Genomic DNA, 25611 nt, shown 5'->3' on the forward strand with positions numbered 1-25611 from the left:
AAGGCATAGTTTTTTGTATTAGTCAAGTTATGAGTAAGAAAGGCTTTCAATCTCTCTCTTAAGAGAAGCAGTATTCAGTGTCCCTGGTTTTACTCATGGTTCCATCACTAACTGGCTAGCTAACTTTGGTGCCTTGGGTTTTCTCATGAGTCAAATTAACTACCTCATAGTGAAGATCAATTGGATCTTGTATGTGAAAGCGCTCTATAAAATGTATGCCACATTTAGTAGTTAAGCAAGATTTTAGCCCCTTTTCCGCCTGCTTTTTAACTTTGGGCTGGTCACTTAACCTCTCTGAGCTTTTATTTCTTTATAGGTAAAACAGAGGAGTTTGGCCTGTAGTATATTCAACTGGAGGAGTACTATTTACATTGTATTTATTGCTTATAACCTGTAATTTATGATTTTTTTCTCTCTCTTTTTTTAACATGTGCTTGCCCCTATTCCTTTAATGGATATTGTGATTACCGTGTAAGACTGGATTCCATTAATCTTCACCTATTATGTTGCATTTAATCTTCCTCTCAATCTTGTGAAAGTAGTTGGTATTATCCTCATTTTACTGATGAGGAAAACTGAGGTTCAGTTTAGTGTTAGAGGTAGGATTCTAGATGCCAGTGTTCTTTTTTTTTTAATAGCATGTGGCTTGAAGACACATTGCCACATAACCTCATCTAAAGCAAGCTTTTGATTTCCATTATTTTTCTATTCTTTTTTCTCAAAATGAATAGAGCCTTACCAAAATGCTTTTGAAGAGAAATGTGTCTATTCAATAGCAGTAAGCATGGTTCGGGAATTTTTACATTATAGCACCATTACAAAAAATCTTGTTGGCATTATATAGCAGTGCCGTATATCCGGGAATCTTTCAGTGCTGGAACATATAGTTTGTCCTTCAAATAAGATGAGTTCTATTTTAATAGATGTATTTTATTTTTAAAAAATAGCATCGTCTAATGTTATAGATGCTTTTAAACTCGAAGACTTATTTTGTGCTTACCATAGAAGGAAAACAGGTGATCTAAGTACTTACTAAAGTTTTTTGGTTTTTAAAATCCTAATTTGTGATTCTAGGAAAAGCATTACCCGTGGCAAACTTTTCAAAAATTTCTGTTCTAGGCAGGTATTATTTTATGGTATCCATTGTTTATATTTAAATTTTAAAAAGAGATCTATCTCTGGACTATCTGAAATAAGTAGGTCTGACAGGGATTAGGACAAGCATGTCCAGAAACATTCATTTCTGTCTAGAGTTCATTTATGAATTCTGTGTTTTAACATGCCAGCCCTAGATGTTGATCTTACTTGGAATATTATTGCTCTTAGAGTGACTGAAACACTGGTTCAGCTAAGACTGTGATGCTGATTCTTTGTGATTCAGAAACCTCTGCCCTAGGGACAGTCCTTAACTCATGTTTCTCTTTTTTTCTATTGACAGTTTCCTGGTGGTCATTACTAGTCCAAAAGTGAGTTCTCATGAATAGCTCATTGGTCACAGTTTTATTTTTATCTTCCCAACTGATGACTTTGAAATGGCTGTGGCATTTTGAAGGAGACCTTATCTGCTGTCATTCTTAACCCTATTCATGAAACTCCAACCACATAGGCCTTCTTTTCTGTTCTGTAAAGTCATTCTAGCTTCAGGGACTTCTACTACTTGTAGCTCTGTGGGAATCGTTTTCCCCCAGACTGTTGCTTGGCTATATCCTTCTTGTCATTTTTAAGTCTCAGCTTTAAATGTTCCTTCTTCAAAGAGGTTTTCCTTGACAACTCACTATAAATTAGTGCTTCTCCGACACTATCAAATGGCCATATTTTATTTTCTTCTTAGCACCTAATGACTAACTGATAGTTATTTATTTCTTGTTTATCCCCTCTGTTGGGGATATAGACATTCTGTTTTGTTTAATGCTGTATCCCCAGCACCTAGAACAATGTCTGCCATAGTAGGCATTCCAGTTAATATTTGTTGAATGACCAAATGAATGCTTTTTCTATTGGCTATTTATAAAATTCTTTTTTTTAAGCTTTTTCTTTTCTTTATTTCTTTATTTTTTGGTAATCAGGAAGGTACAATGAGTGTTTTTGCAATTAATGTTTATGTACTTTTGACGTTTTTCTCTTCCTTTGCTGTTCTGTTCCCTAGTTAAAGTCTTTCAGAGGAAAGGGGAAAGCCTTCTGATTTTCAAAACTCCTGAGATATGACTATTTCGATTTATCTACTGCTTGCCAGGTGGATGTCTGAGCTGGTGCAGCCTAGTCACAAAAGCAATTAACAGGTAGGAAAATTGGCTCATAACAGCTGCTTCAGTCCTGCTTGAGTTGGCCTCTCCCCCAAGGGACTGTCACTGTCAACCTAGCAAAATGAAATTGCCTTCCCATAAACATTTTTTTCTAGGATTATAGAACAGAAACAAATTCTTGGTTTATAAAATGAGTTAAAATGTGTCAACAGAATAAAACAGAATAATGACCTGCTGCTGCAATTTGAATTATGAGGCATGGCAGCAACGTTTATTTTCAGAAGAGTTGACATTGAAACTGTAGAACTTTTAGTTCTATTGAAATGACTTTATTATGCCAAAAGGGTAGATTTAATAACTTATTTATTGGTGTTGGTGAGGAAAATGACAGTTCTATAAAATATAATTTTTGACCCTCAACACTTTGGTTTGTGACATAGTTTTTGAGTCCTTGCTCCTTCACTTAACTCTATGGAAAGGGGCAGGTTTTGGAAAGAATGCAACTTGATTTACATTCCATTTTATTCCCCTACTGTTAATTCATTCAGTATGGATTCCATTTGATCATGATAGACCATAACCATTGTTATGTGCTGTAACCAGTGTATGCATTTAAAAAATGGATTTAAATGGGTTTTATATTAACAGTATGCCAGTTCTGGGTTTTATATTGACATATGCCTCAATGCTAGCAAACATGGCATTGGTTTCTCTTGATTCTTTTTTTTTTTTTTTTTAATAGTAATCTTTTATTTATTTATTTATTATATTTATTTTTGGCTGTGTTGGGTCTTAGTTTCTGTGCGAGGGCTTTCTCTAGTTGTGGCAAGCGGGGGCCACTCTTCATCGCGGTGTGCTGGCCTCTCACTATCGCGGCCTCTCTTGTTGCGGAGCACAGGCTCCAGATGTGCAGGCTCAGTAGTTGTGGCTCACGGACCTAGTTGCTCCGTGGCATGTGGGATCTTCCCAGACCAGGGCTCGAACCCGTGTCCCCTGCATTAGCAGGCAGATTCTCAACCACTGCGCCACCAGGGAAGCCCCTTGATTCTTTTTGATAACTTTTATTTGATGTGATTTCCAATCTGAGCTAGTTGTGAACTGTGCTCCCCTTGAAAGTTGCCTTCTAGTCGGTACTCCCTTCCTTTCATCCCTTTTGTATCACTGGCCTCAGGAAGCTAAAAGAGTTTGTGTCATTAAACTCTGCTTCAATATTTTGTCAAAAAATTAAGAGAAGATTCTTGCACAGTGAGGGTATTAACTTAGTTTTTGGATGAATGAGATGTGCTTTTGTTATGCTAATATGGCAATTCATGGTGTTCCTCTAGGTAACTTCAGGATGGGGCCTGGTCACCAGAAACACCAACCACATGATTAGAGGGTTGAGACTTTGGGCCAGTCTGACTTCTGGGGAGGTGGAGAGGGTTTGGAGATTGAGTTTAATCATGTGGCCAGTGATTTAATCAATTATGCCTATGTAATGAAACCCTAATAAGAACTCTGGACACCAAAGCTCAGTGGAGTTTCTTGATTGGTGAAGATATTGATGTGTTGGGAGGACGATGCACCCTCACTCATGGGGAGAGGGCATGGAAGCCCTTCATTCAGGACCATCTCGGACCTTGCCATATGTGTATCCTTTATAATAAAACTATAATCATAAGTATAATGCTTTTCTGAGTTATGGGAGTTGTCCTAGCAAGTTATCAAACTGAAGTGATCATAGAAATCTCTGAATTTGTGACCAGTTGATTAGAAATGCAGGTGGCCTGGAGACCCCTGAAGTGTGGCTGGCATCTAAAGTAAGTGCAGTCTTGTTTGGGATAATGCCCTTTGGTTTGTGGATTCTAGACTAACTCTGAGTGGTTAGTGCTAAAATTGAACTGCAGTACACTCATTTAAGGTTGAAGCAGAATAGTGGTACATTTGCTATCATTAATGAACCAATATCGATATATGTACTGAAGCCCAAAGTTTGCATTAGGGTTCACTCTTTATGTTATACACCTTCATGGGTTTTGACAAATTCATAATGTCTTGGGTCTACCATTATAGTATCATACAGAATAGTTTTACTGCCCAATAAATCCCCTGTGTTCTACCTGTTCATCCCTCCCTCTCTTGCCCCCAGACTGCTGATACCACCACTCATCTTTTTACTGTTTCTATAGTTTTGCCTTTTTCAGACTGTCATATAGTTGAAATCATATAATATAGTCTTTTCAGACTGGCTTCTTTCACTTAGCAATATACCTTTAAGGTTCCTCCATGTCTTTTTGTGACTTGATAACTCATTTATTTTCATTGCTGAATAATATACTTCATTGTGTGCATTTACCACAGTTTATCCATTTACCAGTTGAAGGATATCTTAATTTCTTCCAGGTTTTTGCAATTATGAATAAAGCTGCTATAAACATTCATGTGCAGATTTTTTTGTGGACATTGGTTCTCAAATCAGACTGCAATTGCTAGATCATATAATAAGACTCAGTTTAGCTTTGTAAGAAATTGCCAAACTGTTTTCCAAAGTGATTGTACCATTTTGCATACTTACCAGCAATGAATGAGAATTCCTGTTGCTCCACATCCTTGTCAGCATTTGGTGTTGTCAGTGTTTTGAATTTTAGCCATTCTAATAGGTGTATGGTGTAGTATCTCGTTGTTTTAATTTGCAATTCCCTAATGGCCTATGATGTTGAGCATCTTTTCATGTGTTTATTTTTTTATGTGTATATCTTTTTTGGTTAGGTGTCTTTAGGTCTTTTGTCTACTTTTTATTTATTTATTTATTTTTTTGTTGCGCCATGTGGCATGCAGGATCTTAGTTCCCTGACCAGGGATTAAACCCTTGCCCCCTGCATTGGGAGCACAGAGTCTTAACCACTGGACCGCCAGGGAAGTCCCATCTACTTTTTTTTTTTTTTTTGGCTTTGTTGGGTTCTCGTTGCTGCCTGCAGGCTTTCTCTAGTTGTGGCAAGCAGGGGCTGCTCTTCATTGCGGTGTGCAGACTTCTCATTGAGGTATCTTCTCTTGTTGAGGAGTGCGGGCTCTAGGTGTGCGGGCTTCAGTAGTTGCAGCACATGGGCTTCAGTAGTTGTGGCGCGCGGGCTCAGTAGTTGCAGCTCATGGGCTCTAGAGTGCAGGCTCAGTAGTTGTGGCACATGGGCTCAGTTGCTCCATGGCATGTGGGATCTTCCAGGGCTCGAACCCATGTCCTCTGCATTGGCAGGCGGATTCTTATCCATTGCACCACCAGGGAAGTCCCCCATCTACTTTTAATCATGTTTTTGTTTTCTTATTGTTGAGTTTGAGTTCTTTGTATATTTTGGGTAACACTCCTTTATCAGATTTACTTTTGCTAATATTTCTCCCAGTGTGTGACTTGTCTTTTCATTAATGATGTCTTTCACAGAACAGAAGTTTTTAATTTTAATGAAGTCCAAGTTACAGGTTTCTTTATTACTTGGATCGTGCTTTTGGTGTTGTATCTAAAAAGTCATCATTAGGGACTTCCCTGGTGGTCCAGTGGATAGGACTTCACCTTCCGGTGCAGGGGATGAAAGTTTAATCCCTGGTCAGGGAGATAAGATCCCACAAGATCCCACATGTCTCACGGCCAAAAAACCAAAACATAAAGCAGAAGCAATATTGTAACAAATAGAATGAAGACTTTAAAAATGGTCCACATCAAAAAATCTTAAAAAAAAAAAAAGTCATCATCAAGCCCAAGGTCACCTAGATTTTTTTCCTGTTATTTTCCAGAATTTTTAGTTTTGTGTTTTACATTTAGGTTTGTGATCTATTTTGAGTTAATTTTGTGTGTTTTGTTTTCATTTTTTAAAAATTATAAGGTATTTGAAACATGCAGTTCCATATTAAGACTAACATATTGACCAATATATAAAGTGCCTGCCAAAAAACTATTACCAGTTTACCTTATAAATATACAGATTATAAAATCAAGGTAGTTGAGACCGCTGTGCATCCCTCCCAGTCTCATCCCTCTCCTTGTCTCAGAAGGAATCAGTTTTATGAATTTGGTGTTTTTCAAATCTATGCATGTTTTTATAGTTTACTAAATATTTGTGTATCATATTATATGGTGTTTTTACAAGTTTCAAAATTTCACATTAACAACATTATGGAGATTTCCCTGGTGGCACAGTGAATAAGACTCCACGCTTCCAATGCAGTGGGCCTGGGTTCGATCCCTGGTGAGGGAACTAGATCCCACATGCATGCCGCAACTAGGAGTTCCTGCCACAACTAAGGAGCCTGCCTGCCGCAACTAAGGAGCCCGCCTGCCACAACTAAGACCTGGTGCAACCAAATATATAAATAAATATTAAAAAAACCCCAACATTATGTATGTTACACCTATTTCAGCAACTTGTTTATTTCAAAACTCTGCATTGTTTTTGCGATTTAGGGGATTTTTTTTTTTTTTTTTTTTTTTTACCGTAGGAAAGAATGTTTCTTTAATTAGCAATTTAATGTTAAAGAATTTATTTATTAACAGTTGTATTTTATCTTGGTTTCCTATATTAGTATAGACAGACTAGTTCTGACCTGTGGATTAAGTTTTTCAACCCTCAAACATTGTATTTAAACTTTATTATAGGATGTGTTTTTTAGAGGTGTACTGAAGTGATTCTAAAAAGCTATTTTTTGCTTTAGGAATTTTTGTGTGTGTGTGTGTGTGTGTGTGTGTGTGTGAGGTTTTTAGAATGCAAACACAAGTGACATTAGATCACTGATATGGTGTTCCACAGCTACCCTGAAGCCAGAAAGACTTAATTATTTAAAGTGTGCTTCTAGTTGGAGAGCCTACCTTTTATAGATTTCTTTCTGGGGGCTCTTTTTAAGCTGTGGGTTTTCTTTACTATAATCATCAGTTTCTGAAAGAGAGCACCATTTCTAGGATAAATCAGAAGATCCCTACAATTCAAAGTGGAGGTAAAGCTGTAGCTTCCTCTCTCAGCTTTAGGAAAGTTACTTGATTTTGCTTGGTGTAGGTAAGGTTGAACCTAACTATTTATGCTGATGTATGCAGCAAGTTTCATCCAGTCAAAGCAGAAGCTGTCAGATCTTTGTAGAATTTTCTGTGGCCTAAATTAAATCTGCATCACACAGGATTGCAGTCTTTAGAGAAGGCTACTCCCTTTTCTGTTGTATTAATTGTGCATGTGTTGATTTGATTATTGTTGCTCATTTTACAACCTTTGGTGTATAGTTTGGGTTCAGTAGCAAAAAAAGCTTGAAATTTCTACTGTTTTGTACATTTGAAAAATAATGACCTCCCTCTTCCCCCAGATCATTTATTATAGGTTTCAGAAAGCTGTGTAATGGCACGTCCAATCCAGATTATTTTGCTAACAACATCCTGAAGAATCTATTACATTGTAAAGCATCATTGGCAGATTCAGTTGTAATTTAATAAGAATAGACCAATATGCCAAGGGAAGTGATTTTTTAAGTTCTTGCTCTTCCTGCTCAGCTCTGTTGCATGAAATGCTAAAATAGTTTCTTCCTCTTTGTCCATTGTCCAAGGATGAAATGTGTTCTAGATTTTTTCTCCCCACCCCTTCTGTTTAAGACTGTGTTTGTATCAGTGCTATACTAATAAAGGGGTACTGAACAGTGACTTTTTTCCTACTGAATTTTCTAAAGTTCATTTTCTACATGATGCCATGGTTTTAGATGTTATTTCATTCACAGGAATTGGTCTATGGTAAACATTTTGTAACATGATTTCTATGACAAGTGTGTAAATTAAAAATTGAGTTTGTGTAGATTCTCTGTGCCAGGTTATAGTGTATCCCCTGTTTGGGATTTTATCTTCAGGGTCTTTATATGGCAGGTGTTGTACTCAGATTAATCTCAGGATGTTATAGACCTATTAATTTCAGACAAATCATCAAATTCTCAGTTTGGTCAGTTTGGTCATATGGTTGCTTTAGATTATTGATTATAATCTTAATGATTATACTTTCTTGATTTAAAAAAAATCAGTATTTACTGAATTTTTCTCTCAAATATGTAAAATATTCCTGGCTCCTTTTAAAATAAATTATATTAATTTTGTCTTAGCATACTTAGAACAGTTTTTTGTTTAAGTAGAGCTCTTATGAATATATTGTCCCAGTTGAGTTTATTTGGATTTCCTTTTCTCCCCTACCTATTTCCCAAACTTCAGGAGAAGAATTATGCTTCTCACTTCTGGCATCCCAAGGGCTAGACCCATGTCTTGATTGGTTATTTTGTTGTCTTTATCCCAGTCATTTCCCTGTTTCTACTCATTTTGCTTCCTCCCATAAGCACCCACTCTAATCTAGTTAGTATACATCTTTATTTTATTTTTAAAAATATTTATTTGTTTATTTGGTTGTGCTGGGTCTTAGTTGTGGCTTGCCAGCTCCTTAGTTGTGGCATGCAGCCTCCTTAGTTGTGGCATGTGAACTCTTAGTTGTGGCATGCATGTGGGATCTAGTTCCCCGACCAGAGATCGAACCCAGGCCCCCTGCATTGGGAGTGTGGAGTCTTATCCACTGTGCCACCAGGGAAATCCCTAATATACATCTTTAGATCTTTCTATATCTTTGGAAAATACATAGTGTTTTCTGTGTATAGTTTGTAATTTTCATAAGTGACATTGACTGTACATCTTATTTTATTCTTTTTTAAAAAATTCAGCCCTGCATTTAAATGATTTATCCTGTGGCTATATGTAATTCTGGTTCCTTACTTCTGACTGTTGTATCCTATGTGCATACTCTTATCCATGCATGCTATGTATCCATCTTACTTATACTCCCCTACTGATGTTTATGTTCTGTAAACAATGCTGCAGTAATAATCTTCGTTTTATTTTATGGAGATATATACTGAAGAGTGGGATTGGTGGGTTTTTGGGTTTCCATTATTAAGTTTGCTAAGTATTACCAGATTGCTCTGTAGAAAGACTAGACAGTTTATACTCCTTTGAGCTGTGCATGAGGGCTCACAGACCATTTTCCATGTAAGCAGTGTGGCCACCTAATTTGCCTGAAGAGTTGCTTTTATGGGCATGATTAGTAAGTTCCCAAATTATTTGTCTATGAATAAGATAAAACCAAAACAGGTTGCTATCAGTCCTCCACTGAGAAGGGGCTCATGAGTGGAAAAGCTGCCATTGTTCCTAGTAAAGTTCTCTGTAAAGGGAGATTTTTGATGAGACTGTGAAGGTGAGCCCTCATTACCAAATACCTTGGCCTACCAGCCATGTGGAGTTTAGCTCAGCAAGCTGTGAATGATTAGATTCTTTGTGTCAAGCATGGTTCTTGTCATACAGATGTGGATGAAGCAGACCCTCTGCTCCTGAAGCTCTTTGGTTGTAGGGAGTGGATGCAGTGCTGTGTGGTTATCTCTTTTTTCAGGAGAACTCTTTGCTTCGTCTGTGAGAAGTTATCTCTGGTCATGCAGTCTTTCATGGTAGCCCTCCTTGGTCACTGTTATTCTTCCTACCTTGCTTTCTGGGATCTCACCAGTTCATCATCTTACCTGACCTGGTAAAAGATCCCTTAGGAAGGGTTGTTATTTGTGTGGCATTTGTATCCTGAAGTGTGATGATTGGGGTGTGAGGGATGACATGTTGGTAAGTCCCTTTGAATTGGTGAAACGGAAATCAGAAAATATTATCTAGAAGCATGGATTAATTAAAAGTATATTATTGTATAGTGGCAAGAATACAGATAATAGTGTTGGGCAAAATAGCAGACAAAACACACCTTCTAATCTTTACACATCTAAGTTCCCATTGAAAAAACCAATAGATGAATAGATGGATGGGGAAATACCTGCATACGTGTTGGAAACTAAAGCTTTATGCCACTCATATGCCAAAAAACCCAGAATAATTTTTGTTAAGCAGCATTGTTGATGAATGAAAGAAGTAATTGATGAAGTACACCTGAGGAGAACCTTCCTGAGAGAGAACTCCTCATTTGGGAGGGGCCAAGTCTAGAAGAATGGTCCTACAAGGCACAACACTTAAATTTCTCTCTGGTCTCTTGGACCAGAAGTATTGATACTTTGTAAGCAGTGTTCATAGGTCCAGAGTTTGTCTCTAGTACCTCCCTAAAAGGAGCCTGTCCATATAAGTGGTCTAGTTACTAAGTTCCCAGCTACCAACACCACCGTCTCCAACCTCCTTCCTGGTTGCTGGATTTCCCACCTAGCAATCTAGTGAGGTTTTTGTTCTCAGAAACATTCAGTCATTAAGAGGTGTGAAAGCTGAATATCAGTTGTGAGAAGGGAGCAATCTGAAAGGATTCTGAAGGGATGAAAACTATAGTGACCAAGTTAAAATCTGCTATGGATGCAGTAGATAACAAATTAGACACTACAGAAAGACAAACTTGTGAAATCTTTTCCAAACTACAAAGACAAAAGATGGGACAATGAAAATGATTGGAAAATAAGATAAAGGAAGGATAGGTTGGGAGATAAAATGTACAAATTGTAGGGCTTTCAGAGAGAAAGAGATGCAGCAGATACATTGTTCAGAGAAATAATAGAAGAAAACGTTGCTGACCCAAAATTAATACAAACAAATATGAAACTGTATCCTACTGGACTTTTCAGATTTGGAGGCATTTCTACTAGTGACAGTATAAAAGGAACTGAACTGATGTAGGTACAGAGAGCCAATTCCTAAATTCTCCTCCCATGAAAGAGCAGACTACCTGGGTTGTAACTGGAAGTGATGCTAAGTATATCCTACTAAATATGCTCCACTTCTGAGGACAAGAGCAAGCAGGAGCAACAGGTAGAAAGCTGGCAAGATGGGAGGCTTTCATCCTGGAATAAAGGGTAGTGAGGACCAGAAAGATTACACGTTGGGGTATGATCATTAGAAAAGAGAAGAAAGAATTATCATTATTCACAGGTGATACAATGATCTACCTAAAAATCTAAAGAAAATTACCTGAAAACCTATCTGAACTAATATTAAGTTACATGGATGTTTACCAACTAAGCATACCAAAATTAGTGATTTTTCAGTATTCTAGCAATACTTAGTTAGAAACTGTAATGGGAAAAAGAAATCCCATAAGTATTTAGAGAGAAAACCCCCCAAAAAGTATAGGAATTATTTTAAGGAAACTTAATTTTACATCAGAATATAAAGAGACTTGAGTAAGTAGAAAGATTAAACATGTTTCTGATTAGGAAGACTCAGTATTATACAGATTCTTTCCAAATCCGTGATTTAATGTAATCCTAGTCAAAATCCTAACCAACTTTTTTTGATCCAGAGGTGGAGTGCATAGGAATATTTAACAGATTTTTCTGAAATGGACCTAGAAGAATAAATTTAAGGGAACATTTTTGAAGGAATAGTTTTATAAAGTTGGAATTGCACTACCAGATTTTTATGAACCTGCAGTAATTAAAACCATATGATAATGACCGTAATAGAACAAGCTACAATTCTGAAAAAAGACATATTAGTATATGATAATGATGTCATTTCAATTCATTGGGAGAAAGAATGAATTGGTTAACAAATGGTGCTAGGAAAATTGGTTTAGAAATTGGAAGACTATAAAATTGTAATCATACTTCACATCATAAACTAAGATTTTGGATGGATAAGGTAATATAATATTCTTATAATGGAATAGAAGAATTTGAGGAAATATGTATGTAAATATATGATCAAGTAGTAGAGAAAGCCTTTCCTATTTTTAACATTTAAGAAAATATTTAGGGACTTCCCTGGTGGCGCAGTGGTTAAGAATCTGCCTGCCAATGCAGGGGATACGGGTTCGAGCCCTGGTCTGGGAAGATCCCACATGCCGCAACTAACATGAGCAACTAAGCCTGTGCGCCACAACTGCTGAGCCTGCGCTCTAGAGCCCGTGAGCCACAACTACTGAGCCCACATGCCACAACTACTGAAGCCCATGCGCCTAGAGCCTATGCTCCACCACAAGAGAAGCCACCGCAATGAGAAGCCTGCACACCGCAACGAAGAGTAGTCCTCCACTTGCCGCAACTAGAGAAAGCCCGCGTGCAGCAACGAAGACCCAACGCAGCCAAAAGTAAAATAAATAGAAGCAATCATTAAAAAAAAAAATTTATTTATTAAAAGAAATAATTATATAAGCAAAAAGAAGAAAAAATACCCAGAATTCCACCCAATCAGAGACATGATAGCATGTAGGTTGTATACAGGAGGGTTCTTTCAAATGTAAAATGAAACGAAGAAACCACATATAAAAATGCTTGATTTGGCTGCGCAAAACAATTAATGTGTTTCAAATACCATTAACAAAATTAAAAGGCAGATGTTAACTATGAATAAATATGTATGCCACATGATAAAAATATAACACGTTTAACGCAAGAAGAGCTCTCACAAGTCAGTGAGAAAGTGAATACCTGAATAGGAAAGTGAGCAGTGATGAATAGGCAGTTTGTCAAAGAAAACATAGAAACAACCAATAAACATGGGAAACCATTGTCAATCTCGTTAGCAAACAAAAAAATTGAAAAGAAAACAACGAGGTACCTTGGTTGTTTTTTTTTTTTTTGAATTGAGATACCTTTTAAAATCTACCAGATCTCTAAAGCTTTTTAAACTGAAAATACCAGTGTGGAAGATGATGCTTGGAAACAGCCACTGTCATTAACTAATAAAATTTATATTTTCTCAAACTTTTCTATTTAAAAAAAATTTTAATAGAATAAAACAAATTAAACAGAAAATATTGTATGATGACTATGGTGACTTTTTTGGTTCAGGAAAAATAATTGGCTTTTGTGTTTTGGTAAAAACGGACCCAAATACTCATTGTTGGTGAGGAGAAATGTAGTAGTCCTATATCACTAGGGGTAGAATAAGTTGATACAGCTGTTCTCTAGGATAGTTTAGAAAAATGTATTAAAAGCATTCATGATATTCATACCTTTTTGTTTTTTTTTTTGATATTCATATCTTTTGACCTAACAATTTTACTTAAAATAATTTATCCTAGAGAAATTATCAAAGTTGTGCAAGGCGATATATATTCAAGGATATTTGGTATATGCAAGGATATACAACTGTATATAAGGATATTTATGATATTATAAATTTAGAAACAACCTAAATATTCAAAATAGAAAATTGAATATACTGTGGTTTATATCTATAATGGAATGCTATGCAAAAATTAGGAATGCTTTACCAGATAGTAGTAAATGACAAAAGATGAGTATAAATTTTAGGTACACTCTGATCCCAATTACTCATGCAGTTATTCAGCCATTCATTCACAAATACTTAGTGACAGTCCAGGCATTGTTCTAGAATTTAGAGGTATAGTGCTATGTGGGGGAAAACCCAAAACAGACCCTTTCTTTGACTTCATGGAACTTACAGTCTAGTCAGGAGAGTCAGAACAATAAACAAATAATTTGTCAGTGATAGGACTTTGGAGAAAAATATAACAGGGTAATTTAAATAGGGAATACCAAGGAAAGGGAGCAGGAAGTTTGCTATTTTATATAAGGTGAGTCAGGGAAGTCTCTGAGAAGTGACATTTGAATAGAGACCTGAAAAAAGCTAAGGAGAGAGACAGAACGCAATGTTTTTATCTGGGGGAAGAGTATTCCTGATGGAGGGAACTACAGGTCCAAAGACTTCAGGCAGAGATGTGTATGTGTTCCAGCAGGAGCTTGGAGGTCAGTGTAGCCAACACAGATAAACCAAGGGAGAAAGAGTGTAGGAAATAAGGTAAGAGAAGTGAAGACTGAGGGTGAAAACGGAGGGCCATTTGAGTTATCTTATAGGTTGTTGTAAGCACTTTGGCCTTTAAGATTTGAAGATGAGAAGCCATTGTAGGATTTTGAGCAGAGAAATGAAATATGATTGATGTTTAAAAAGATCATTTTGGCTGTTTTGTGTAGAATAGACTGGAGAGGAGCAGGGTTGGGAGGATGGAGTTAAGAGGCTATTGTAATAACCCTGTCAAGAGATGTTGGTAGTTTGGACCAATGATGAGAAGAGGTTTAATTCTGGATTTGTAGCACATACCCACAAACATTTTTTTTTAAGAAATAACTGTTTACATGTTGATGTATATATTTATCTCTGGTGGGGTTGCTGATGACTTGCTTTTTCTTTATACAGACCTGTGTTTTTCAAATTTTCTGTAACTATTACTTTTAAAATCAGAAAAAAAATTGAAAGCAACTATTGTTTTTACTGTCTTTTTCCCCTGATTTGAAAGTATTATACACATTTAAAAATTTGTTATATTTCTTTCCTTTTAGTGTTAGCCATTCCTTTCTGTCTGGTGATTCAGACAGTGAGTAGGTCCAACCCTTAAATCAGAACCAAGATGGTTAGTTAACTGACTAGTGAAATTGATTGAGGAAGGAAATTACACCTTCTCTTCAACCCAGGGAGGACTGTAGTCAGCATTTCCCCTATCATCCTTGTTTTCCTTTGTGAAGGAGACTTTTAGAAGCCTGCTTTATTACATTTTTTGTAAATTTGGTGCTGCAGGGTTACATTTTTACTTATGTGTTCTGCTGTTCTTACATCATCACTGATGCAGAATAACTCAGTGACAGAAAACTGCAGTATGGATCAACAGATTGGTCACGTCTAGGTCATCCTTGCTAGTGAAATCAGTTGTGCTGCTGAGTTCCTGAAAATTATTTGTACAAATTGTTAGAATGTACTATGAATTTTCTCCTCTGGCTTACCTTTCTGATTTGCTTGATTATATCAAATATTAGAACACTTATAGACCAACTCAGGTGAGAGTTGTATTGATCTGGAACGTGCTGATTGGCAGAGAGGAAAAATAAAAGATTGGAATTCAGACTTGGCTATAGATAATCTGGATGATTGAGTTTTTTTTTTTAATTGAAGTGTAGTTGATTTACAATGTTGTGCTAATTTCTGCTATACAGCAAAGTGATTCAGTTGTACATATATATATACATTCATTTTTTGTATTCGTCTCCATTATGGTTTATCATAGGATATTGAATATACTTATCTGTGCTATATAGTAGGACCTTGTTGTTTATCCATTCTATATGTAATAGTTTGCATCTACTAACCCCAAACTCTCAGTCCATCCCTTCCCCACCCCCCCACCCCCTTGGCAACCACAAGTCTGTTCTCTATGTCCATGAGTCTGTTTCTGTTTTGTATATAGGTTCATTTGTGTCATATTTTAGATTCCACAAATAAGTGATATCATATGGTATTTGTCTTTCTCTTTCTGACTTCACTTAGTATGAGAATCTCTAGTTGCATTATTGAGTTCTTAAATGATAAATCAACAAAACTCTCATTATCTGGAAGCATAACTTGAGTTTTGGATTGCTGGAAAATAGTAGCCCTTGCTTTGATTGGCAGTGTTTAGTCCTCTAAATTACCTAGAAAATGGAGATTCTGGCTTTTTGCTCTGAGGAGTACCTCTCCGGGTGATGCAAGGAGCACAGTGGCCAAGATAAAATTTTGTTTTGCTTTGTATTTTGGTTTGAAATCATGCTTTACTTGTAAATTGCAACTATGTAGTGGCACTTGTTTTACAAATAGCAAAGTTACTTCATGGCCTGTTAGTTATACATTAATAAAAACAAATATGATTTCTTCTTTTTTATAGAAAAAGAAATATCTTAAATTTTAGATTATGAAGAAATTTAATACATGAACTACTGTTTTCATAGTCTAAAAAACTTTCTATACCTTCTGTATCTTTGTATACCTATTAAGCAACTTGATGGTAGATGTTTTGCTACGTCCGACTTGTTTTTTTGTTTTTGTTTTTTAAATGTGATCCTAAATCTTTTTTTGTTGTTTAATTTGTATTGGGGTATGGTTGCTTTTGACTTGTTTTATTTGTTTGTTTGCCTAATTGGCATGTAGATTTTTCAGTTAAGTTTTCCAATGATCTAAAACTGGTGTTTTTGTTGTTCCCTGAATGTTTAAGTGAGAATAATTCCTTTGCTTCAAAAACAACTATCTTGCCTATTTTGTTTATGCTTTCTGAATTTCTTAATTATCAATACTTTTCTATGAATTTTGTGTGGTACTGTGGAAAGGAAATAGTCTGCCATCACTCAGACCCTGTTGCTGAATCCCAGCTCTGCCACTGAATAGCTGTATAAATAGCTGTCAGAGCCTCAGTTTCCTCATCAATAAAACTATATTATAGATTTGTTGTGATATGCCTCTAGCATTATGCCTAGTGTGTGGTAGTAGGCAGCCAGTAAATATTACTTGTTCTGTTTTCTTTATTTATGTTTTTAATTTGGCTCCTATATTGACTAGAACCTTTGGTGATTTTGTTACAATGTAAGAAAGTTTTTGTACAGAACACTGTACAAAAGAATGTCAGTTAATGCACTTCCCTGGTGGCACAGTGGTTAAGAATCCACCTGCCAATGTAGGGGACATGGGTTCGAGCCCTGGTCCGGGAAGATCCCACATGCTGCAGAGCAACTAAGCCTGTGTGCCGCAACTACTGAGCCTGTGCTCTAGAGCCCGTGAGCCACAACTGCTGAGCCCGTGTGCCACAACTACTGAAGCCTGCGCACCTAGAGCCTGTGCTCCGCAACAAGAGAAGCCACCACAATAAGCCCACGCACCGCAGTGAAGAGTAGCCCCCGCCTGCAGCAACAAAGACCCAACGCAGCCAAAAATAAATAAATAAATAAATTAGTTAATTTAAAAAAAAGAATGTTAGTTACTAAATTTGGTCTACGTGATGTTAGATCTTTACCTCAAGTCTTGCTTTTTTCATTCTTTTTAAAGATGTTTAATGTGCAGTTTCATAGTACATTCAAAACGTGTAATTGTGCCACATACCCTGCAAGTTCTCTGTGCTAGAAGCTTTGTAAACATTGTCTCTAATCCCCACAACTGTATGGGTAGATACACTTTTTTTCATTGAACAGAAAACTTAGGATCATATCTGGAAAGCTTTAAAAAAATGTGTGTATAATAATGGGCCTATAGTTATGGATTAAAATCCATATGGTATACTGTAAACTGATCTTCTGCCATGTTATTGGAGAGTGAAGCTTCCATTATTAGACTAGAGTCATTTCCACTGGACTGCAGAGTAGTGGTTGTCAAGAATCTGTGAGGTAGTTGAGCCTTTGCTGTTACTTGTGATATTAAATCATCCGTGAAGTCACGGTGAGCTGTTAGAGGGCTCCCCCCTTTTCCCATAATATGTTATCAATTAATTCTTTTTTTTTTTTAGATTTTATTGAAGTATAGTTGATTTACAATGTTGTGTTTAATTTCTGCTGTACAGCAAAGTGACTCAGTTATACATACATATATATATATATATATATATATATATATATATATATATACACACACACACACATATATATATTCTTTTCCATTATGGTTTATTACAGGGTATTGAATATAGTTCCCTGTGATATACAGTAGGACCTTGTTGCTTATCCTATACATAATAGTTTGCATCTGCTAATCCCAAACTCCTAATCCTTCCCTCCCCCACCCACCTCCTCCTTGGCAACCACAAGTCTGTCCTCTGTATTTTTTTTTTCTTTTTTGGGTGCATTGGGTCTTTGTTGCTACGCGCGGGCTCGCTCTTCTTGCGGAGAGCCGGGGCTACTCTTCGTTGCAGTGCGCAGGCTTCTCACTGCGGTGGCCTCACTCGCTGTGGAGCACGGGCTCTAGGTGCACAGGCTTCAGAAGTTGTAGCACGTGGGCTCAGTAGTTGTGGCTCGCGGACCCCAGAGTGCAGGCTCAGTAGTTGTGGCGCATGGGCCTAGTTGCTTGGTGGCATGTGAAATCCTCCGGGACCAGGGCTCAAACCCGTGTCCCCTGCATTGGCAGGCAGACTCTTAACCACTGCGCCACCAGGGAAGCCCTGTCCTCTGTATTTTGAGTCTGTTTTTGTTTCATAGATATGTTCATTTGTCATATTTTAGATTCCACATGTAAGTGATATCATATGGTATTTGTCTTTCTATTTCTGACTTACTTAATATGATAATCTCTAGTTGTATCCATGTTGCTGCAAATGGCATTATTCCATTCTTTTTTATGGCTGAGGAGTATTCCATTGTGTATGTATACCACATCTTCTTCGTCCATTTATCTGTTGATGGACATTTAGGTTGTTTCCATGTCTTCACTATTGTAAATAGTGCTGCTGTGAACATAGGGGTGCATGTATCTTTTCAAATTAGAGTTTTCTCTGGATATATGCCCAGGAGTGGAATTGCTGGATCATATGGCAACTCTGTTTTAGTTTTTTGAGGAACCTCCATACGTTTTCCATAGTGGCTGTACCAATTTACATTCCCACCAACAGTGTAAGAGGGTTCCCTTTTCTCTACACCCTCTCTAGCATTTATTATTTGTAGACTTTTTAATGATTGCCATTCTGACAAGTGTGAGGTGGTACCTCGTTGTTGTTTTGATTTGCATTTCTCTAATAATTAGTGATGATGAGCATCTTTCCATGTGCCTATTGGCCATCTGTAGGTCTTCTTTGGAGAAATGTCTACTTAGGTCTTCTGCCCATTTTTCAATTGGGTTGTTTGCTTTTTTGTTATTGAATTGTAGGAGCTGTTTGTATATTTTGGAAATTAGCCCTCGTCAGCCACATCATTTGCAAATATTTTCTCCTAGTCCATAGGTTGTCTTTTCATTTTGCTTATGGTTTCCTTTGCTGTGCAAAAGCTTATAAGTTTGATAGGTCCCATTTGTTTATTTTTGCTTTGATTTCTGTTGCCTTGGGAGACTGACCTAAGAAAACATTGATACCATTTATGTCAGAGAATGTTTTGCCTATATTCTCATCTAGGAGTTTTATGGTATCTTGTCTTATATTTATAAGTCTTTAAACCATTTTGAGTCTATTTTTGTGTAAGGTGTGAGGGTGTGTCCTAGCTTCATTGATTTACATGCACCTGTTCAACTTTCCTAACACCACTTGCTGAAGAGACTGTCTTTTCCCCATTGTGTATTCTTGCCTCTTTTGTCGAAGATTAATTGTCCATAGGTGTGTCAGTTAATTCTTAAATCTTCATACTGTGAGTATCTTCCTTAATTTTAATCATTTTATCTTTGGCTTTTGTAATAACATTGTTTTCCCCTTAAAACAGATTCTTTTTAATGATTCTGATTATATCAAAAGGAAAATCTAGTGTATTTTTTTAAAGTTGGTATAGTGTTTTAGTTTTTCAGGAGTCACATAAAAGAATTCAATAATAATCTATACTTAATTTTTTTCTGTTAAATATTTAATTATGGTTTTAGTGTATTTTGTCATTACTGACATAATATTCCACTAATGTTTAAAATTGCTCAGTTGTTACACATATTTATATATAAGTTATAAAAAGGAGCTTGTTTCATAATTATCTGCCTCTTATTTACAAAGACTCTGAGTGTAACAGAAGTACAGACAGATGTTTTGAGCACATTAGAGCCAAGTTTGAGTTTTTATCTTATTGGCATAGGAATTTACAATGATTCATTGGGTTGTTTCTTTATTTAACTGACTGGTTTCAGTTTAAATATACCCTTTTCCCAACAATGATTTACTTAATTTAGAACAGTAATCTGATGAGTGCAGGGACTAGTTTAACTTAGCATCCAAATATTTGATTCTATAGTTATTAAAAAAATATAAGCTATTCACCATTGTGTTGGTAATTTTAGTATGAAAAGCTTTGGTTCTTATTTCTAAAATGCTGGTTACTTATTTTTGGTCTTTTTAAAATATAATTTGTCCAATGGTATTATTAATTTCTGTGGAAAACAGTGAGCCCTATCAGAAGTATTTGGATTTTCGTTGCATATTCTGAAGGCTTACTTTAAATGATAGTTGAATATCATTATTGTGATAAATATTCTTGGATGTAGTTTGTTGTTAAATATGTTTACTCGAGGCAAATAATTGTGGACTCCATTGGGATTATTTTCCCTTACTAAACTTAATTTCTGAGGATTTTCAAAATATAGTATACATGAAATAGTTTTTCTTCCGTCTGCCTATAGCAAGAACTCATTTGTCACAGATAACTTTTTTAATACATCCCAATGACAAGCTGCTTCCTAAACAGGATAATATCAAGAATACAGACCCTGATTGATTCTATGTTTTGGGGTTAATGAAGTATTATCAGTTTCAGAACCATCTTACTATCTTAGGAAGTCATCTTTCTACCACTGCTAGGCTATTGGATTGGGAGCCAAGAGTGATTTTTTTCCTTCTAGATTGCCAGTCAGGAAGTTTCTATGATGAGGGAAATATTCCCTACATTCAGAGAATGCTGTCATCAGATGGAAAGTACAAATTGAAATAAGAAGTGTGGGAGTCTCAGAACAAAGCTTTCTAGCCCTATGTTTCATTTATGCCAGGAGAAAATGTAGATTAATTTTCATTCTAATGAAGTGGGTATGACTTTGTTTTGAAATGGTTCTGGCATTTATGTTTTTATTGGAAATAAAGGACTTTGTGTCCTTTCTTTTATTTCTCTTAATTTAAAAATTCTGTGTTTACTCATCTGTTTGAAAGATTGTCAAGACCCAGAGTAAGACCCAGAGTATTGTGGTTTTTTATCACAAGAGAATAGTTGAAAGTGTTTGTTATTGATGTTTTAGAGAGTCCCTTTTTCAAAGTTAATAGGCCACTAATGATGGAGTTCATTATATCATTCTCTAAAATCCAAAGATGAATCTGGGCGGGAGTGGGCCAGGGAAGCAGGAGAAGAATGTTAAGTGCTTAAGATAGATGGCTGAAATGGCTTAGCAAATGGGGAGATTTTATGTCCTGTAGTCTGTGGAGAATATTTTGAGATCCTATTTCTCTTAAAATTTAGAACATTTAATAGGCAAATTCAAACTATATAGTATTAGATTTCTAAACTGTAGAAGTTAGATGCAGTCTATGGTTATAGTTTATTTTTGAAAAATTAGTTTGCTCCAGTTCTCTGTCCTATTTATATTATTATCTTATATTTGTAACTATTTTTAACCTTAATCCATTCTTCATAACGACTTTAACTTCAAGTAACTTAACGAAATTTATGTTGATTACATTCATATCAAAGAATCTTAGTCACTGAAAGGGAGAGCTATAAAAAAAAGCAGTGAGTAGGATGCAGGTGGATTTTCAGATCCCAGTTAGAAAAATCATCTTTCAACTTACAAGCTGAGAAAATTTCATCTGTATGTTGCTGAAGGGAACTAGATCCAAAGACTTCACAAACATCTTTTTAAAACCACTTCCAAAATAGAAAGGTAGGACTTCCTCTTGAGAACTTTAATTTGCCCAGAGAATGTAGAGTTTACAAGGAGTTGAACTTCTGGCTCTTCTGTGGCCCTATCACTGCTCATTTATCCTCTCAATATAAAAGTGCTTGGCTGCTCAGCTCCACCTATTTGCTCTGGTCATGCTAAGGCAAGGGTTTTCAGAAAGTATTCTAGCTGGGGTTTTTTTTTTTCCTCTTCTTTTTTTTTTTTTTTTTTTTAAACATATTATCTTCAGATTTTACTCTACGTGGGACTTAGGGACTGAATTCAATTTGATGTATCACTGCTCTGCACCAAATTGCCTTATAAACACTAGTGGGGCAAATATTTCAGGATTTTTCTATGTGGATTATGGGTGCAATATTAGAAATTATTTTTAGCCAGTATGGAAAATACACTGTGGATCAATTTAATAATGCATTTACTCAGCAGACATTTACTGAGCTCATATTCCATAAACAGGTACTAGGAGTACAGAGATAAATAAGATGTGATTCCTGCCCTCGAGGAGCTCATTGTCTGCCTCGAAAGTCTTAAACTTTGACACAAAGAAATAAGAGACTCAACTAGCTAGTCTCCTGGATGTGAAAAATAATGAACTGCAGAGGCAAAGCATGAGTTGTTGGATGTTGCTGTTCTGTTTTATTTTGTCTAGAAAAACCTGGAAAATAAAATTCTAGTAAACAGCGGACTTGTTCCTCTCTAGAGGGTTTTGCAGTGATATTAAATGTTTTCATAAACATTTCTGCAAGGCCTACTATGTGCAAGTATCATGCTCAACACTAGGGATATAAAATGTATGAGATAAAGTGTTTTATTCTAAACGAGGACAGTGGGAGGGAGAGCTATATATACAAATAATTATAATATGGTAGGGGTAGACAGATTTTTACCAAATTTCATACCAAGTGATTTCTTTTGGTTGCAGTGACACTAGGGAATAAGGAGAGACTAGAGTCAGGAGGTCAAAAGTCACTGCTGACTGAGGGAGACAGCCATTCTTGCCTAGGAGAATCTTTCAAAAGCTCTTCTTTACTTTTACATCATGTATCAGCAATTTCAATGACGATTACCAAGAGAAAAATCAAAATATTTCATAAAACATGAGAATATTTTTGTTACAAAGAAGCATTTTGGCTATCATAATAAAACCTCATATATTGGCCTTGCTTTGTAGTTGACCCTTTAAAGATATTTCCTTTTGGGAGCAACTTCTTATTTTGCAAATAAAAAAAGTGAATAAAGAAAGAATAAAGGACCATCTACAGTGATACTGCCAAAAATGGCAATCAGTTTGCTCTGCTCTAATTAGGTACATCTGTAAATTTGGTGTTAGCAGGCCAAGAACATTGGGACAGATAGCCTTGTGGAGTAGAACTACTGTTTGAGAGGGCTCGATGATGGACCAAATTAGAAAATGGAGGTCTATGGGAGGTACACATCTGATATTTTTATTTCATTTCTCAGCTAGCTGAAGTGGTGGTATTATCCTTTCTTATTCCTTAAAACATCTTAAGAAACAATGAAACACTTCAAAGAACCCTTAATCTCTATGCTTTAGCTCTATTTATTAGCTGAAGTGTACTTTTCCATTAGTATCATGAGCTGCTCCTAGAATTCTATGTATCCAACAAAAGTTTTCCTACCTGGAAGTTACAGCCAGTTTTGATTCCCTTTACTTTCTTTTATTTAGGAACTTTCAAAATTAGTTATTAACTCTTTGTTTACTTCAGAGATAATAGTTTTAATTACTGAGTATAAACTTATTTTTCCTATTTGAGATTTTCTTTTTTATAATCCTTTTGAAATTAAAGTGTTTTTAGAACACTCAAAAGATTCAGTCTTGAGTTTTATAGGTGTACTAGGGTATGCTTTTTTGTGGGCTTGTTTTTAACTATGTTTGGGGCAAATTATTGCTCACTTTCCATGTGCTACAATTTCACCTGTTATAGACCAAGAATAATTTCTCACCTTTTCTGTAAGAATAGTTTAAAAGGTAAGTCTAATTTATTTTGAGTGATAAAGTACTAATAGGTCATTAGATCAGAGTGGCTATTAAATTTCAAAGCATTATCATAGTGATTATGATTACTCTTGCAGCTGGAGACAGTCTTCTCTAGAACCTGTTAGGTTATTAGTCTTCTTGCTTGTAGTGAAAGGTTTGGCAAAGCTTTATTTTGAATTAAAGTTTATCGTTTTGCCATTATTGGAGATTTTATAGAATATTGACTGCATTGTTAGGAGGTATCAACTCTGACTGACTGTCAGTAACTGCCTAGAGTATCGGTTAACAATTAGGAGGCTTTTAGGGGACATTTGGAAAGGAGTGGTACAATCTCTTAATGTCTGATATGATCGCAAGTTGGGGAAGGAGGGAGTGGGATTTGTGTTACCTATGCCATATGTTAACCAAATCCATAAAGGTGCCTTAGAGTAGGTATTTAGCCCCACTTAAAAACTAATATGAGTCATTCTTACCATATCTCTTGTCAGAAAATCATCCTCTCTTTGTTGAAATACCTCCAGCGAGGAACTCACTGCCTGCCTGAGATCCCATTCTGTTGTTGGACAGCTCTGCAGTATCATATTTCTTCCAATCCAGTTATTGTTTTATGTATTGAATGTTCATGAAAACCTGATAAAAAGGGTTTCTGGCAAGGGTAAATTATGAGAGGTTTTTTTTTTTTGGTATCATTTATCAACTTTTGTTTTTTGCCCATTTAAAAAAATTTTTAATTTCAAATTGGTAAATATTCACAGTAAGTTGTCCAAATAGTACAGAGAGTTCTTGTGTGTTTTTTACCTAGTTTTCCCCAATGGTAACTTCTTACAAAGCTATAGTACTGTAGCAAAACCAGGAAATTGATATCCGTACAATCCATAAACCTTATTTAGATTTCACCTGTCTTACATATATTTCTCTGTGTGTATGTTGGGGGGGGTTCTATACAATTTTGTCATGTGTAGATTTGTCTAACTACCACTGTAGTCAAGATATAGAACTGTTCCATACACACAAAGAGCTCCCTCATACTACCCCTTTATAGTCGCACCCAGTCCTCTCCCCCATCCCTAATCCCGGGCAAACACTAATCTGCTGCCCCTCTCTGAAATTTTGTCATTTCAAGAATTTTATATAAATGGAATCATATACTATATAGCCTTTGAGATTGGCTTTTTCACCCAGCATAATTCCCTTGAGGTATATCCAAGTTGTCACAGTATCAATAGTTATCCCAATTTTTTAAAATCATTATTGAGGTCTTCTTTAAGGCCACAATAAATACTTGTCTATATGAATGACATTTGAAATATCATAAAAGTGATTTAAACTTGTAGAGCTGTTAAATTCAAATTGAGTTGTTACACAGTATGCATGAAATTTCAGCTTTCACCATTTATTGCCAAACTGTCAGGGCTAATAAGGAGTGCAAGACTGAGTGTCAGGAGACTCCATTCTTCTGACGGTTTCTAACCAGTCCTGGCATCACATGCTCAAATTTAACCCCTTTGTCTGTGGCCAAGGGCTCTCTACCTGAGTGAGTGATTATGTGGATGAAATGAGATATAAAACTCAAAATATAAATTTTTCCATTCCATGGCAAACAAAAGTAAGTATGTAAGGTACAAATGTTAACTGTGGTTGTGTTTGGTGTAACGAGATTGACAATAAGAGGTGGTGTGTGTTTTAAAAAAATAACTTGTCTTTATTTTCCAATATCTCCATAATGAATGCATTTTATCTTTGTTTTTCTATTTATAAAAATAATTCATGCTTATTAAAAATTGAAACATGACAATTATATACATTAGAAAGTGAGGGCGTACTTAAATTTCTCACCCAAAGTTAACTACTATGAACTATTGTTTATTTATTTTGGTATACATAGAGTAAGCTTTAGTTATTATTGTTAAAACAAAAATAAGAATTTCCTATGCACATTGTTTTGCATCTTTCTTTTTTACTAAGGTATCTTGAACATTTTTCCATATCTGTACACATGACTTTAATAACTATATAGTTACTTCACTGTGCACATGTACTGTTCTTTCATTTATTTAATT

At 35.9% G+C, this 25611-nt stretch overlaps 1 protein-coding gene across 9 annotated transcripts in view; it reads left to right on the forward strand.

Moving 5' to 3' along the window:
- Window positions 1-25611, forward strand: part of PEAK1 (pseudopodium enriched atypical kinase 1) — a 298121-nt gene that overhangs the window by 70641 nt on the left and 201869 nt on the right. The window contains exon 4 of one of the 9 annotated variants that reach the window (XM_082452586.1): window positions 2147-2279. The exons of the other annotated variants lie outside the window; for them this stretch is intronic. The gene's annotated coding sequence lies outside the window, so the exon portion shown is untranslated. The remainder of the gene's footprint in view (window positions 1-2146; window positions 2280-25611) is intronic. 9 annotated transcript variants of the gene reach the window in all.

Source organism: Balaenoptera physalus (genome assembly GCF_965194825.1).
Source record: "Balaenoptera physalus genome assembly, chromosome: 2".
NCBI classification, from domain to species: Eukaryota; Metazoa; Chordata; class Mammalia; order Artiodactyla; family Balaenopteridae; genus Balaenoptera; species Balaenoptera physalus.